We start from the raw sequence: 15,730 nt of genomic DNA, 5'->3' as shown, positions 1-15,730 counted from the left end.
ATTTAAAATGGTGTTCAAAAGAGTGCAGGAAAAATTTATTCCACAAAAATGGAAAAGCAAAATGACAACTAGTGGCACTCAATGGAGGAATTAAGGTGTGAAGGGGAAAGTTAAGAGGAGTTGTGCGAGGCAAATGTTTTTACACAGAGGGTGGCAAATGCCTGGAACATGCTGCGGGGGTGGGGGTTTGTGGAAGCAGATTCAATAGTGACATTTAAGTGGCATCTTGATGAATGCATGAATAGGATGGGAATAAAGGGATAATTTCTGAGAGATTATAATGATTCAAGCTTTAAATGTTATGGTGCTTGTGATGTGAGTATGGTGGTGAAGAACACAGTTTATTCCGTCCCATTCTATATTGTATCTGAGGGCTTGGATTCATTATTAGGTGATCAGTCCTGTGAAAAATTAGGCGAGTGCAGTTGGTATATGGCATCCACGAAGGATTGGATCAACATTCCAACTATTCTGAGAACATTATCAGCAAATTCAGTGATGTGTTCACAGGTTTTGGTGCGCTATCATTCATCTTCAAGACAGAACTCAAAGAGGATGCAAACCTATGATGCAGACACCAAGAAGAGTACCTGCACCTCTTCGGGATTGCCTCAAAAAGGAGCTAGACAGATTGATAAAATTAAATGTAATCAGAAAGATAGAAGAACCTATCGATTGGGTAAACTCCATGGTTTGTGTAAAGAAAAAGAATGGTGATAATTGTATATGCATGGATCCTAAAGATCTTAATGAGAAATCAATAGAGAACATTACCAAATGCCAAAGCATGAGGAAATCACATCTGAGATGGCTGGTGCACAATTCTTTATGAAACTTGATGCATCGCAAGTTTTCTGGCAACTAAAGTTAGAGGAACAAAGTACAAAGTACTGCACTTTTAACACGCCATTTGCACGGTACTGCTTTGTGAGAATACCGTTTGGCATGATTTTGGCATCAGAAACCTTTCACCGTGCCATGGTGCACACAGTCGAAGGCATCAAAGGTGTATGTGTTTTTGGATAATATCATTGTTTGGGGTTCAGCCATAGAAGAGCACAATACGAGGTTGCTTAAAGTTCTAACGAGCGTCAGGAGAAATGGGCTGAAGCTCAACAAGCAAAAATGCCAATTTTGAGTAACTGCAGTCACATTCCTAGGTGACAAGCTTTCATCGCATTGAACCTGACAAGAACAAATTCCAAGCAATTCTCAAATTGCCAAAACCACACGATAAGAAAGCCATTTTAAGAGTGATGGGTATGATCAATTTGATAGGGAAATTCATTCCAAACCTGTCAGCAAAAACAACACATCTACATGATCTCCTGCACAAGACAATGGATTTCACTTGGACTGAGCAACATGCGCAAGAGTGGAAGAAGCGCAAGACTTCATTAACCACCATGCCAGTTCTCACAATTTGTGACCCATCTAATCAGATTAAAGTGTCAACAGACTTGTCCAAAGATGGTCCAGGAGCAGTCCTTCTGCAACTTGACCATGACGATTGGAAACCAGTCCCGTATGCATCACGATCCATGATGACAACAGAGCAGAGGTAAGCTCAAATCGAAAAGAATGCCTGGGTTTAGTTGTAGGCTTGGATAAATTCCACGACTACGTCTATGGGCTTCCAACTTTCACATTTGAGATAGATCATCATCCTTTGGTTCACATCATCAAAACAAATCTCAACCAGATGTCTCCGCGCATTCAGAGGTTGATGATGAAGTTACAACGCTATGCCTTCAATCTCATCTACACGCCAGGCAAATATTTGTTCTTAGCAGATGCATTATTGACAGTACCAATACAAAATATTGGGAGTAAAATTGTTGAAAATGTAGATCTGCATGTCAATCTTATTTCCACACTACTACCAGTGTCAGATACGAAACTACGTGAGATCCAAGAAGAGATCAGGAAGGATCAAACTCTTCAAGAGGTGATGAGGAACATCAACTCACACAGGCCCAGAGGTCAATGTATGAAGTTCTAAAATATAAGATCTGAACTCAGTACCATTAATGGAGTGATACTTTGTTTGAACACTATAGTTATACCTCAATCTCTTCGCAAGGGTGTACTAAAGAGGATACATGAAGATTATCTCGGGATTGAGAAATGTAAATGGAGAGCTTGTGACTCTGTTTACTGGCCAGGTATAAACCAGGATATTGACAGGATGGTCAGTTGTTGTGACACATGCCCGACGCATTGTTGCAAGCAAATAAGAGAACCTACGGCACAATGGCAGAAAGTAGGAATGCATCTCTTTCACTTACAAGGGAAAGATTATTTAATTATAGACTATTTTTCAAACTATCCTGAAATGGCTCAACTGTCAAGCATAACGGCAAGCAGTGTAATACTGCATACCAAGACAATTTTTGCTAGACACGGAATTCCTCAAGTCATCGTGAGTGACAAAGGTCCTTGTTTTCGCTGTAAAGAGTGGTAACACTTCACAGTCATGTATTTCAATCACATCACATCAAGTCCATTATACCCACAAGCAGGAAATGCAAAACATTAAAGCAAAACAAAAGCAGTTTTATGATTGAGTGTCTAGAACTTTACTACCTCTCAGTAGTGATGACATTGTGAGAATAGAAGATTCAGGCAAAAAAGTCATTGTACTTCAGAAGTAGCACCTCATCCCTACAACGTACAGACTGAGGAAGCGTTTTAAGAAGAAATCGTCGCGCACTCTTGAAAACCGGAGAAGACTTTCACAACAACGTGATGGATGATGAATCTACGTCAGTGTCAGATAGCTCAGCAGTTCCTGAGCATGAGAATGTCATGGAGAACATTGAATCTACACGTTCTGAGCAGCAGGGTCAAACTTTGAGAAGATCAACCAGAGTCAAAAGAAAATCCGATCGACTCAATTTGTAGATTTGGACTATGTATATATACTATGCTTGCTGTTCTTTTGTGTGTGTATATATATACTGTTAGACTCACAGACTCATGATATCACATGTAAATATACTGATGGTAATGTATTAATTCATTCCTTCAAAAGAAAGGGGATGTGGTGATATCATGGTTGTGTTAATTCACCGGCTGACCACTAGGAGTCTCCTTAGTATATAAATGAATGGTAGAGTCAGGTTGCTTGTGCATGATTATACTGTTATTCATCTGTTGTTTTATATATAGTTGACCCACAGTTAATGTTAAGAAATCATTTATAGCTTTAGCTACAAGTGTTCCTGTAATAGAAATCAGGCCATCAGACAAGAACATTACACAGGTAAGGATTTTTAAAATTATACATTTAGAATACCCAATTCTTTTTTTTCACAATTAAGAGGCAATTTAGCGTGGCCAATCAACCTATCCTGCATATCTTTGGGTTGTGGGGGTGAGACCCACGCAGACATGGGGAGAATGTGCAAACTCCACCTGGACGGTGACCCGGGGCCAGGATCGAACCCGGGTCCTCAGTGCCATGAGGCAGCAGTCCTAACCACTGCACCACCGTGCCGCCCAAGACCAGGTAAGGATGGCAGATTTCCTTCCCTCAAGGACATTAGTGAACCAGATGAATTTTTACGACAATCAACAATGGTTTCATGGTCATCATTGAACTTTTAATTCCAGATTATTATTACATTTAAATTTCACCAACTGCCATTACGGGATTCAAACCTGGGATCCCAGAGAATTATCCTGAGTCTCTGGGTCACGAGTCCAAACCTTAAGACATAGGAACAGAATTAGGCCATTCAGCCCATTGAGTCTGCTCTGCCATTCAATCATGGCTGATATGTTTCTCATCCCCATTCTCCTGCCTTCTCTCATAACCCTTGATCCCCCTATTAATAACCTATCTATCTCTGTATTAAAGACACTCAGTGATTTGGCCTCCACAGCCTTCTGTGGCAAAGGGTTCCGCAGATTCACCACCCTCTGGCTGAAGAAATTCCTCCTTGTCTCAATTTTAAACAATCGTCCCTTCAGTCTGAGGCTGTGCCCTCAGGTTCTAGTTTTTACCACTATAGGAAACATCCTTTCCACGTCCACCTTATCTAGACCTCTCAGTATCCTGTAAGTTTCAATAAGATCCCCCCCTCGTCCTTATAAACTCCAACGAGTACAGACCCAGAGTCCTCAACCGTTCCTCATATGAAAAGCTCTTCATTCCAGGGATCATTCTTGTGAACCTAGTCCAGTGACAATATCACTACGCCACCACCTCCCTCTATCTTGCTGTGCATCATCAGCTGTGATGTGCTTACCGCTGAGTGATCCAGGATCCTGCCTACTAGTTAATTCCACCGGGGTGTGAGTATCTGCACTGGTGGTGGGTGCAGTTGACAGATGTTATGCCGCTTTGATGCTGATGTCCAAGAACTACCACCCTGAGCTGCTCAGAGTTGTGGTTTCCAGAGGACGCGAGAATTGTCCGGCTGCTCTCCTGATTGCCCTACAAGGGATGGGAGATGGCCATACACCATAGGGGATAAATTAGGCAAGTTGTTTATAATAATAATAATCTTTATTATAATCTTAATAATCTTTACTGTCACAAGTAGGCTTACATTAACACTGCAATGAAGTTACTAGCCCCTAGTCGCCACATTCCAGCACCTGTTCGGGTACACTGAGGGAGAATTCAGAATATCCAATTCACCTAACAAACATATCTTTTGGGACTTGTGGGAGGAAACTGGGGCAGTTGGAGGAAACCCACGCAGCCACGGGGGCGGGATTCTCCGACCCCCTGCCGGGTCGGAGAATCCCCGGGGGGGGCAGCGTGAATCCCGCCCCGCCGATTCGACACCGGCTGCCTTATTCGCCGTCGCCGGTTTTCAGGCGGGGGCGGGAATCATGCCACGCCGGTCGGGGGCCGGTGGCAGCGGTCCCCCCGGCATTTCTCCGGACCCCGATGGGGCCAAGCGGCAGTCAGTTTCTGGCCAGTCCCGCCGGCGTGAAATGGACATGGTCCCACACGGTGGGACCTGGTTGGTAGGCCGGCTGGTGCCGTCCTCGGGGGGGGCACGGGGGGATCCGGCCCCGGGGGTGCCCCCACAGTGGCTTGGCCCGCGATCGGGGCCCACTGATCTGCGGGAGGGCCTGTGCCGTGGGGGCACTCCTTCCTTCTGCGCCGGCCTCTGTAGGGCTCCGCCATGGCCGGCGCGGAGAAGAAACCCCCTGCGCATGCGCAAGAATACGCCGGCTGGTCTGCGCATGTGCGGAACCACGCCGGCGGTTCTGCGCATGCGTTAACTCTCGCTGGCCTTTCGGTGCCAGTTGGCATGCCGCCAACCCCTCTGCCGCTGGCCTAGCCCCCAGAAGTGCGGTGCATTCCGCAACTTCCGGTTGGCCCAACGCCAGAGTGGATCACGCCATTTTTGTATGCTGCCGTCGGGTCATTGGGGGATTTGGGAGAATCCCGCCCAGGGAGAATGTACAGACTCTGCACAGGCGGTGCCCAAGCAGGAATCAAACCCCGGTCCCTGGCGCTGTGAAGCAACAGTGCTAACCACTGTGCTACCGTGCCACACTAGTCACATGAGGTTTGAGGAATGACAATTTGTCCTTAGGATTCTCAGTTTTGCTCTCTGCCCCCACTTTGCCATCAGCACAGGTATGGTTACGTTCCTCCCCAGGCAACTCAGGGCTCTTCACTCTTGGGGGTGAGGGTGCGGAGCTCCCACATGACTCTGGGTGGCTGAGCACTCTCTCGTCAGTTGTGCTCAATTTTGTCCTGTGGGTTTACAGATGGGGAGAGTGTAGGCATGATACCTCCAAGTTCAGATGGTTGAGGACTGGCGTGCATGTGAATGGAGTGGGAGAAGGATGTGAGGAACAGAGTTGAGACTGGGGAAGCACCAAGGTGGTTGGGGAGAGGAGGGAAGAAGCCTCGTGACAGGTGGGCAACCAGCGAGATGACTGGGTGAAAGGTGCAAGGGCCGGATGAGGGAATGCTTTGAGAAACTGCAGGTGGAAAAATTACCCTCGCTGCCCAAAGAAGGTCATTCATTTATTTATGGCATGGTTGCTCCCGTCCTCTTCGTGCAGATAGCACTTATTTCTATATCTGTAATGTCGTCCCAGGAGGGGATGGTCACCTTGCTGGTGAGTCGCTTTCTGGATTGCGGGCATGGGACGGCCCACCTCTGTTGCATACCATCCAGGAGTCTGGTCAAGGCTCCCTCTGAGGAACACGATGCTGGCTTCCTGGCAGCCATCCCCTCGAATGGATCTGAAACAAGTGCTGGTGAATGTCGGAGAGGTGTTTAAATGGATTGCAGATGAATCAGCGGGAGGGCGCCAAGAGTCCGACGTGAGTCACGTGGCAGAAAAAGCTTTTCTTTAAGAAATCCGTGAGAAATCCCGCCGATGCGGTTTGCACCTTTTTTCTCACTGGAACTACCACTTTGCCATTTTTTGGTAATATTCCTCCATATGAAGCGAAATTATCAAAGAACATTAAACAAAATGGCAAAATATTTGACAGGCACAACAGTGAAACACGAATGCTGTGATGGGAATAGGACCAGGATAATATAGGTCTTGACAGAGAGATGGCAGAAATATCAAAAAATTATTTTGCTCTGGTATTTACTAGGGAGGTAGAACAAGTAGGCATGACATTTAATGATGAGATGAGAAAAGAGATGAATGTGTTTAAAATAAAAAAAGAGTATGTATTGTATAAAGTAAACAAATGCAAAATAGAATAATACACCTTTTCCAGATGGATTGCATTCACATATTTTAAAAATATCTAAGAAACAGCTAACAGAGACATCACCAGACATATTTATCAATTAATGAGAAAAAGGCGCAATGCCACAGGACTAGTGGATAGCTAATGCAATTCCTATATTTAAGAAGTGGGGCAGAACATGTCTGGGGAATCATAGACCAGTCACTGGTAAGAAAACTAATGGAATCATTGCTAATGGAGAGAATGGAAAACATATTCAGAAATGACAAGTATCACAATAAATAGTATGGATCTCAATAGGGAAAATCTTGCTTGCCCAACCTTATTGATTTTTTTGAGGAGGTGACAGAGAGACTAGACAATAGCAATGTAGTAGATGTAATTAATCTGGTTTTCAAAAAGGCCTTTGATAAGATGTCCCATTGTAGGTAGACGAGTGAATAAGATCAGAGAATGTGAAGATAAAGCACAAGTGGCAGAATTAGTTTCTAATTAGCTTCAAGACAGAAAACGGAGTGTGGGAATAAAGGTAAGTTGCTCAGTGTGGCAGAAAGCAGTGTTCCAGAAGGTTCGGTACTGTTTCCAATTTATACCAATTTGGACTTTGGAATCAAAAACACAATTTCTAAATACGTGGATGGCACCAAACTAAAAAGGAGATAGTCAATGCTGAGGAAGACTGTAATAGATTACTGGAGGACATTAATAAACTGGCAGAATGGGCAAATAATTGACAAATAAGGTTCAACACAGATATGCCCACGTTATCCACTTTGATTTTGGAGAGGCATGCTGGCACAGTGGTTCGCACTGCTGCCTCATGGCGTCAGGGTTTGATTACAACCTCGGTGACTGTCTGTGTGGAGTTTGCACCTTCTTCTCTTGTCTGCGTGGGTTTCCTCCGGGTGCTCTGGTTTCCTCCCAAAGTCCAAAGATGTGCAAGTTAGGTGGATTGGTTAAGCTAAATTGCTAAATTGATAGAGTGGGGGATTGGATCTAGGTAGCGTGCTCTTTCGGAGGGTAGGTGTAGACTCGATGGGCTGAATGGCCTCCTGCACTGTAGGATTCTATATGTGAGATAGTATATTTTTGGTAGGAAGAATAGGGAGGTCACTTATTACTTGGGAAGTGCAAGTCAAGGTGGGGTAGAGGAACAAAGTGATCTTGGAGTACAAATACATCACTTATTAAAAGTTGTGCCAACTGTTAGCAAGGCCATTCAAAAGCAATCCAAGGACTCGGTTTTATTTCTAGAGGGATAAAATCGAACAGTTGGGAAGTTTTGCCAAACTTGTATGGAACATTGGTTTGGCCACACTTAAAGTACTGCATCTTCTTTTATGGTGATCACTCGCTAATGAATATGATTGTCCACCTAAGAAACTCTGCGTTATTGGTCATGGATTCTGTGGGTCCTTGCACGACTGATGAGCCCGATCCTAGAGCCGCATCTTCGACCGCACGCTTGGCAGGTGTTTCCGGGAGGTCGTATCAATTCTTGGATATTATAAAAAGGATGTACCAGAAATACATGGGTATGGTATCAAGAAATGATTCAAGAGCTGGGTCTTTCTCTCTTGAAAAAAGAAGACTGAGGTGTGACCAAACAGAGATCTTTGAAACTGTGAAAAGATTTGATAGAGTGGATACAGGAAGAATGTGTCCCCTTATGGGAAGAGCATTTCTCGAGACCATCAATGCAAAATAGAAAGCAAGAAATTCAATAGGAAATACAGAAGTGATTTCTTCACCGAAAGAGTAATGAGCATGTACAATCCAATACCACGGGAAGAGTTGAAGCAAACAGTACAGCTGATTTTGAAGGGCAAGTAGACAAGCACATGAGGAAAAAGGGAAAAGGGCGCAGGATGTAGATTTTGATGAGAAAAGATGGGTGGAGGCTTGAGTGGTGTTTAAATAGCAGCATGGACTGGTTCAGCAAAATGGCCTGTTTCTGTACCTTATGTTTCAACCTTGCAATATAGGAGTGTGAATGAAGCTTGTATTGGTAGTGAGGCATTGGAAACTATGCAGCAAGATTTATTTTTCAATAAAATTCATGTGACTGTATCTTGCATCAAGCTTTGTCTCTCCATTTTGTCTTCTAGGTTGAAAGATGAAAATGTTAAGAAAATGTCTCATCAAAAAGAAATTCCGATAAGGCTGAAAGTGTCCCATTTCTGTGCTACAGATGACGTTACTGACCAAAAGACGTACAAAGCTCACATTTGATTGGACGATTAAGCCTAATTTTCCTGTTCCTTCATGTTAAATCACAACTTTGTTACATAATATGAGAACACTTGATAACTGAATCTTTTTTTGAAATAAATTTAGAGTACCCAATTCATTTTTTCCAATTAAGGGGCAATTTAGCTTGGGCCAATCTACCTACTCTGCACATCTTTTGGGTTGTGGGGCGAAACCCACACAAACACGGGGAGAATGTGCAAACTCCACACGGACAGTGACCCAGAGCTGGGATCGAACCTGGGACCTCGGCGCTGTGAGGCAAAAGGACTAACCCACTGCGCCACCATGCTGCCCTTGATAACTGAATCTTGGATAGGGAATATTGATCATTGTATTTTTGATGAGAACAAACACTCATATCTATGTTCCTGCTTTTTTGCAGGGAGGCTCAGGATTTGGTTTGGTCAATACACAAGATTTTTGGTGTGTGAGATGCAGTCAGAATATGGCATTTCCACATCTGCTGTGTATAAGAAAGAATCATCTTGCTAAACCATGACAATGCTTGGAGTTTCATGCACAGGTTGAATCCTCCTGGCAGACCTGCACAGGTAAGTATCCAACTGCACATGGGGGTGGTAGCTTTGTCCCATTTTCTTTCCAAATAGCCAAACAGTGGCCTACAGATCTCAAAGAGTATTATTTCCCACTTCTGTTGGCATTGTAGTCAAAAATTTAAAAATCAAACTGTTATACATCAATAATTTCCTCCTGCTGTGCAAAGCAAACTACACCTTCTTGGAGAAAATCCAATATCTCTGCGACCCAGGCTAGATTCAGCAATTGCTTATAATTTAACTGCTTATTGTAACTTGAAGTGATTTCAATTTATCCTGCATAGGATCTTAACTAAATTCAACTCACTTGAATGGAATTCAATTCCCCTCTGATTAAATATGCTCAAATAAGGTGAACAGGAGAACTATACTTTTCTTTTCTGTGCACAAATATAAACATTGGAGGCAAATTATGTGCTTTACCTATATGCAAATTTGCAATATTCATCTCTATTTGCTGAACAGATTAAAAACATAAAGCAAGAACAATGAAAGTGTACAATTGTATCGTAACATATTCAGATTTTGCATAATGGAGGAAAAAAAATAAGACAAACCAAGAACAAAACATAAGGCAGCAACTTTTTAATATATATATAGTAAAATGTCTAGATTGATGGAACTCCTGTTCTGATTTTCAAAGCATGATTTACAACATGTTACTATTTTTGAAGAGTGCTACAATCACAAGCAGGTCTGGCTTGAAGACTAATCTTGAGAATGATCTCAGGCATGTGTTATGTAGCGAGGGGGTGCAAGGGAGTGAAAGGTTATCAGGGTAGAGAGGAATGTGGAGCTGAAGTTGCAATTAGATCAGTTATGATCTTGAGAGATTGAATAAACTGGGATTGTTCTCCCTCGAGAGATGGAGGCTGAGGGGCAATGTAATAGAAGTTTATAAAATTATTAGGGGTATAGATAGGGTGAACAGTTGGAGGTTTTTTCCCAAGGGCGGAATTTAAAATTACAAAGGGGCACAAGTTCAAGGTGCGGGGCAAGTTTTTTACACAGAGGGTGGTGGTGGCCTGGAATGCACTGCCAAGTGAGGTGGTTAACGCAGATACGTTAGCGACCTTTAAGACTTATCTAGATAGGCAAATGAACAGACGGGGTAAAGAGGGATACAGATGGTTGGTCTAGATAGGACACGTGATCGAAACAGGCTTGGAGGGCTGAAAGGCCTGTTCCTGTGCTTTATTGTTCTTTGCTAAATGGCAGTGCAGGCTTGAGGGGCCGAGTGGCCTACTCCTGCTTCTAATTCACATATTTGCATGTTTATATAATACTGTGTCTGTAATTTTACTGGGTCTGTGTGTGTAATTTTCCATATGTTGACCGCTTGATATCAACTTTGCTGACAGAAGATCAAATACTTCTTTTGTCAGAAAGAAAAGCAGAAAATATTCAAAGGACTTAGGATGTAGATCTTAAAACTTGTCTCAGATGAAAAGCATTGTCGCATAGTTTATATCTTGAGTTCAACAAGAGAAAACAAGATTTCTGACAAAATCAAAATGGAGTAATTCAGTGACTGCATACAACAGAAGCTCAGGGATCCCAAAGGCTCTAGACTGAGGATGAAAGTATATTGGCATTTATACTTTTTCACCCCACCATAACATCTGACCTGTTTCTGTGCACATTGAAACAATGCCCACTCTCCCAGTGGCAGCCACAGTCAGGTGATCAAGTTCAGATAGGATGATGTCACCTGTTCTAAATGCCATGACTTTCACCTTCCCATCTGTCTTTTAGAAAGTGGTAAGACGTCTTACAACACCAGGTTAAAGTCCAACAGGTCTGTTTGGAATCACTAGCGTTCAGAGTGCAGCTCCTTCATCAGGTGAGGAAGAAAGTATATTGGCATCTGATGAAGGGGCTGCACTCCGAAAGCTAGTGATTCCAAACTAGCTATTGGACTTCAACCTGGTGTTGTAAGACTTCTTACTGTGCCCCACCCCAGTCCAACGCCGGCATCTCCACATTTTAGAATGTGCACCACTGTTTAAAAAATTCAATTTGCCAGGCCCCACTCATCAACATGGGTTACTTGGTTAAAATTACCTTGTACAATTGAAATTGCTTGTGGAAACTTTTGCTTATGCTTTGGCACCATAGGTATTACACTCTGGAAGACTTGACCTGCATTCTGCATTACCAATGGAAAGTCAAAAAAATAATTAAGCTAAGATCTGAAGCGATGAATTACCCAGCGGACTTCCCAATGTGAATCCCACTTTATATAATATATATGTTAGGGGGGAGCAAAGCCTCAAAATCAGCACATTACCTCTTCCTCATTGTTCTTGCAAATAAAACATTTGTTACATCAAACATTCCTGTAATTTATTAGAACTATTTAACTGTTTCTAAATTATTTGGTTCTGTCTTCATTCACACCTTTTATGACCATAAATGTACCTTGTGAGGATCTGAGGTCTGAGATGTGCCTGATTGTTGCAAATTATTATATGTCTCTTGGGACTGAGGTGATCCTTTTCTTATGGTCCCAAACATTGGGATGAACATTAAACAGACTGACTCTTTGACATGGACTCCTTGACAGCCTGATCCTGCAAAGTTGAAGGCACCTGCAGGGAATTGATGGAGGAGTTCATGTGTTGCTGCTATGAGATGAAACAGCGTCTGAGGCACATACACCAGCTTCATAGAACATAGAACATAGAACATAGAACAATACAGCGCAGTACAGGCCCTTCGGCCCACGATGTTGCACCGAAACAAAAGCCATCTAACCTACACTATGCCATTATCATCCATATGTTTATCCAATAAACTTTTAAATGCCCTCAATGTTGGCGAGTTCACTACTGTAGCAGGTAGGGCATTCCACGGCCTCACTACTCTTTGCGTAAAGAACCTACCTCTGACCTCTGTCCTATATCTATTACCCCTCAGTTTAAAGTTATGTCCCCTCGTGCCAGCCATATCCATCCGCGGGAGAAGGCTCTCACTGTCCACCCTATCCAACCCCCTGATCATTTTGTATGCCTCTATTAAGTCTCCTCTTAACCTTCTTCTCTCCAACGAAAACAACCTCAAGTCCGTCAGCCTTTCCTCATAAGATTTTCCCTCCATACCAGGCAACATCCTGGTAAATCTCCTCTGCACCCGCTCCAAAGCCTCCATGTCCTTCCTATAATGCGGTGACCAGAACTGTACGCAATACTCCAAATGCGGCCGGACCAGAGTTCTGTACAGCTGCAACATGACCTCCCGACTCCGGAACTCAATCCCTCTACCAATAAAGGCCAACACTCCATAGGCCTTCTTCACAACCCTATCAACCTGGGTGGCAACTTTCAGGGATCTATGTACATGGACACCTAGATCCCTCTGCTCATCCACACTTTCAAGAACTTTACCATTAGCCAAATATTCCGCATTCCTGTTATTCCTTCCAAAGTGAATCACCTCACACTTCTCTACATTAAACTCCATTTGCCACCTCTCAGCCCAGCTCTGCAGCTTATCTATATCCCTCTGTAACCTGCTACATCCTTCCACACTATCGACAACACCACCGACTTTAGTATCGTCTGCAAATTTACTCACCCACCCTTCTGCGCCTTCCTCTAGGTCATTGATAAAAATGACAAACAGCAACGGCCCCAGAACAGATCCTTGTGGTACTCCACTTGTGACTGTACTCCATTCTGAACATTTCCCATCAACCACCACCCTCTGTCTTCTTTCAGCTAGCCAATTTCTGATCCACATCTCTAAATCACCCTCAATCCCCAGCCTCCGTATTTTTTGCAATAGCCTACCGTGGGGAACCTTATCAAACGCTTTGCTGAAATCCATATACACCACATCAACTGCTCTACCCTCGTCTACCTGTTCAGTCACCTTCTCAAAGAACTCAATAAGGTTTGTGAGGCATGACCTACCCTTCACAAAGCCATGCTGACTATCCCTGATCATATTATTCCTATCTAGATGATTATAAATCTTGTCCCTTATAATCCCCTCCAAGACTTTACCCACTACAGACGTGAGGCTCACCGGTCTATAGTTGCCGGGGTTGTCTCTGCTCCCCTTTTTGAACAAAGGGACCACATTTGCTGTCCTCCAGTCCTCTGGCACTATTCCTGTAGCCAATGATGACATAAAAATCAAAGCCAAAGGTCCAGCAATCTCTTCCCTGGCCTCCCAGAGAATCCTAGGATAAATCCCATCAGGTCCCGGGGACTTATCTATTTTCAGCCTGTCCAGAATTGCCAACACCTCTTCCCTACGTACCTCAATGCCATCTATTCTATTAGCCTGGGGCTCAGCATTCTCCTCCACAACATTATCTTTTTCCTGAGTGAATACTGACGAAAAATATTCATTTAGTATCTCGCCTATCTCTTCAGACTCCACACACAATTTCCCATCCCTGTCCTTGACTGGTCCTACTCTTTCCCTAGTCATTCGCTTATTCCTGACATACCTATAGAAAGCTTTTGGGTTTTCCTTGATCCTTCCTGCCAAATACTTCTCATGTCCCCTCCTTGCTCGTCTTAGCTCTCTCTTTAGATCCTTCCTCGCTACCTTGTAACTATCCATCGCCCCAACCGAAACTTCACACTTCATCTTCACATAGGCCTTCTTCTTCCTCTTAACAAGAGATTCCACTTCCTTGGTAAACCACGGTTCCCTCGCTCGACGCCTTCCTCCCTGTCTGACCGGTACATACTTATCAAGAACACGCAGTAGCTGATCCTTGAACAAGCCCCACTTATCCAGTGTGCCCAACACTTGCAGCCTACTTCTCCACCTTATCCCCCCCAAGTCACGTCTAATGGCACCATAATTGCCCTTCCCCCAGCTATAACTCTTGCCCTGCGGTGTATACTTATCCCTTTCCATCATTAACGTAAACGTCACCGAATTGTGGTCACTGTCCCCAAAGTGCTCTCCTACCTCCAAATCCAACACCTGGCCTGGTTCATTACCCAAAACCAAATCCAACGTGGCCTCGCCTCTTGTTGGCCTGTCAACATATTGTTTCAGGAAACCCTCCTGCACACACTGTACAAAAAACGACCCATCTATTGTACTCGAACTATATCTTTTCCAGTCAATATTTGGAAAGTTAAAGTCTCCCATAATAACTACCCTGTTACTTTCGCTCTTATCCAGAATCATCTTCGCCATCCTTTCCTCTACATCCCTAGAACTATTAGGAGGCCTATAAAAAACTCCCAACAGGGTGACCTCTCCTTTCCTGTTTCTAACTTCAGCCAATACTACCTCGGAAGAAGAGTCCCCATCTAGCATCCTCTCCGCCACCGTAATACTGCTCTTGACTAGCAGCGCCACACCTCCCCCTCTTTTGCCTCCTTCTCTGAGCTTACTAAAACACCTAAACCCCGGAACCTGCAACATCCATTCCTGTCCCTGCTCTATCCATGTCTCCGAAATGGCCACAACATCGAAGTCCCAGGTACCAACCCACGCTGCCAGTTCCCCTACCTTGTTTCGTATACTCCTGGCATTGAAGTAGACACACTTCAAACCACCTACCTGAACGCTGGCCCCCTCCTGCGACGTCAAATCTGTGCTCCTGACCTCTATACTCTCATTCCCCCTTACCCTAAAACTACAATCCAGGTTCCCATGCCCCTGCTGCATTAGTTTAAACCCCCCCAAAGAGCACTAACAAATCTCCCCCCCAGGATATTTGTGCCCCTCAGGTTCAGATGTAGACCATCCTGTCTGTAGAGGTCCCACCTTCCCCAGAAAGAGCCCCAGTTATCCAAAAATCTGAAACCCTCCCGCCTGCACCATCCCTGTAGCCACGTGTTTAAATGCTCTCTCTCCCTATTCCTCATCTCACTATCACGTGGCACGGGCAACAACCCAGAGATAACAACTCTGTTTGTTCTAGTTCTGAGCTTCCATCCTAGCTCCCTGAAAGCCTGCCTGACATCCTTGTCCCCTTTCCTACCTATGTCGTTGGTGCCAATGTGGACCACGACTTGGGGCTGCTCCCCTCCCCCTAAGGACCCGGAAAACCCGATCCGAGACATCACGTACCCTTGCACCTGGGAGGCAACATACCAAACGTGAGTCTCTCACGCTCCCACAAAATCTCCTATCTGTGCCCCTGACTATAGAGTCCCCAATTACTAATGCTCTGCTCCTCTCCCCCCTTCCCTTCTGAGCAACAGGGACAGACTCCGTGCCAGAGGCCCGTACCCCATGGCTTACCCCTGGT

This window comes from Scyliorhinus torazame, chromosome 9, assembly GCF_047496885.1.
Source record: "Scyliorhinus torazame isolate Kashiwa2021f chromosome 9, sScyTor2.1, whole genome shotgun sequence".
NCBI classification, from domain to species: Eukaryota; Metazoa; Chordata; class Chondrichthyes; order Carcharhiniformes; family Scyliorhinidae; genus Scyliorhinus; species Scyliorhinus torazame.
This window is presented reverse-complemented; position numbering follows the sequence as displayed.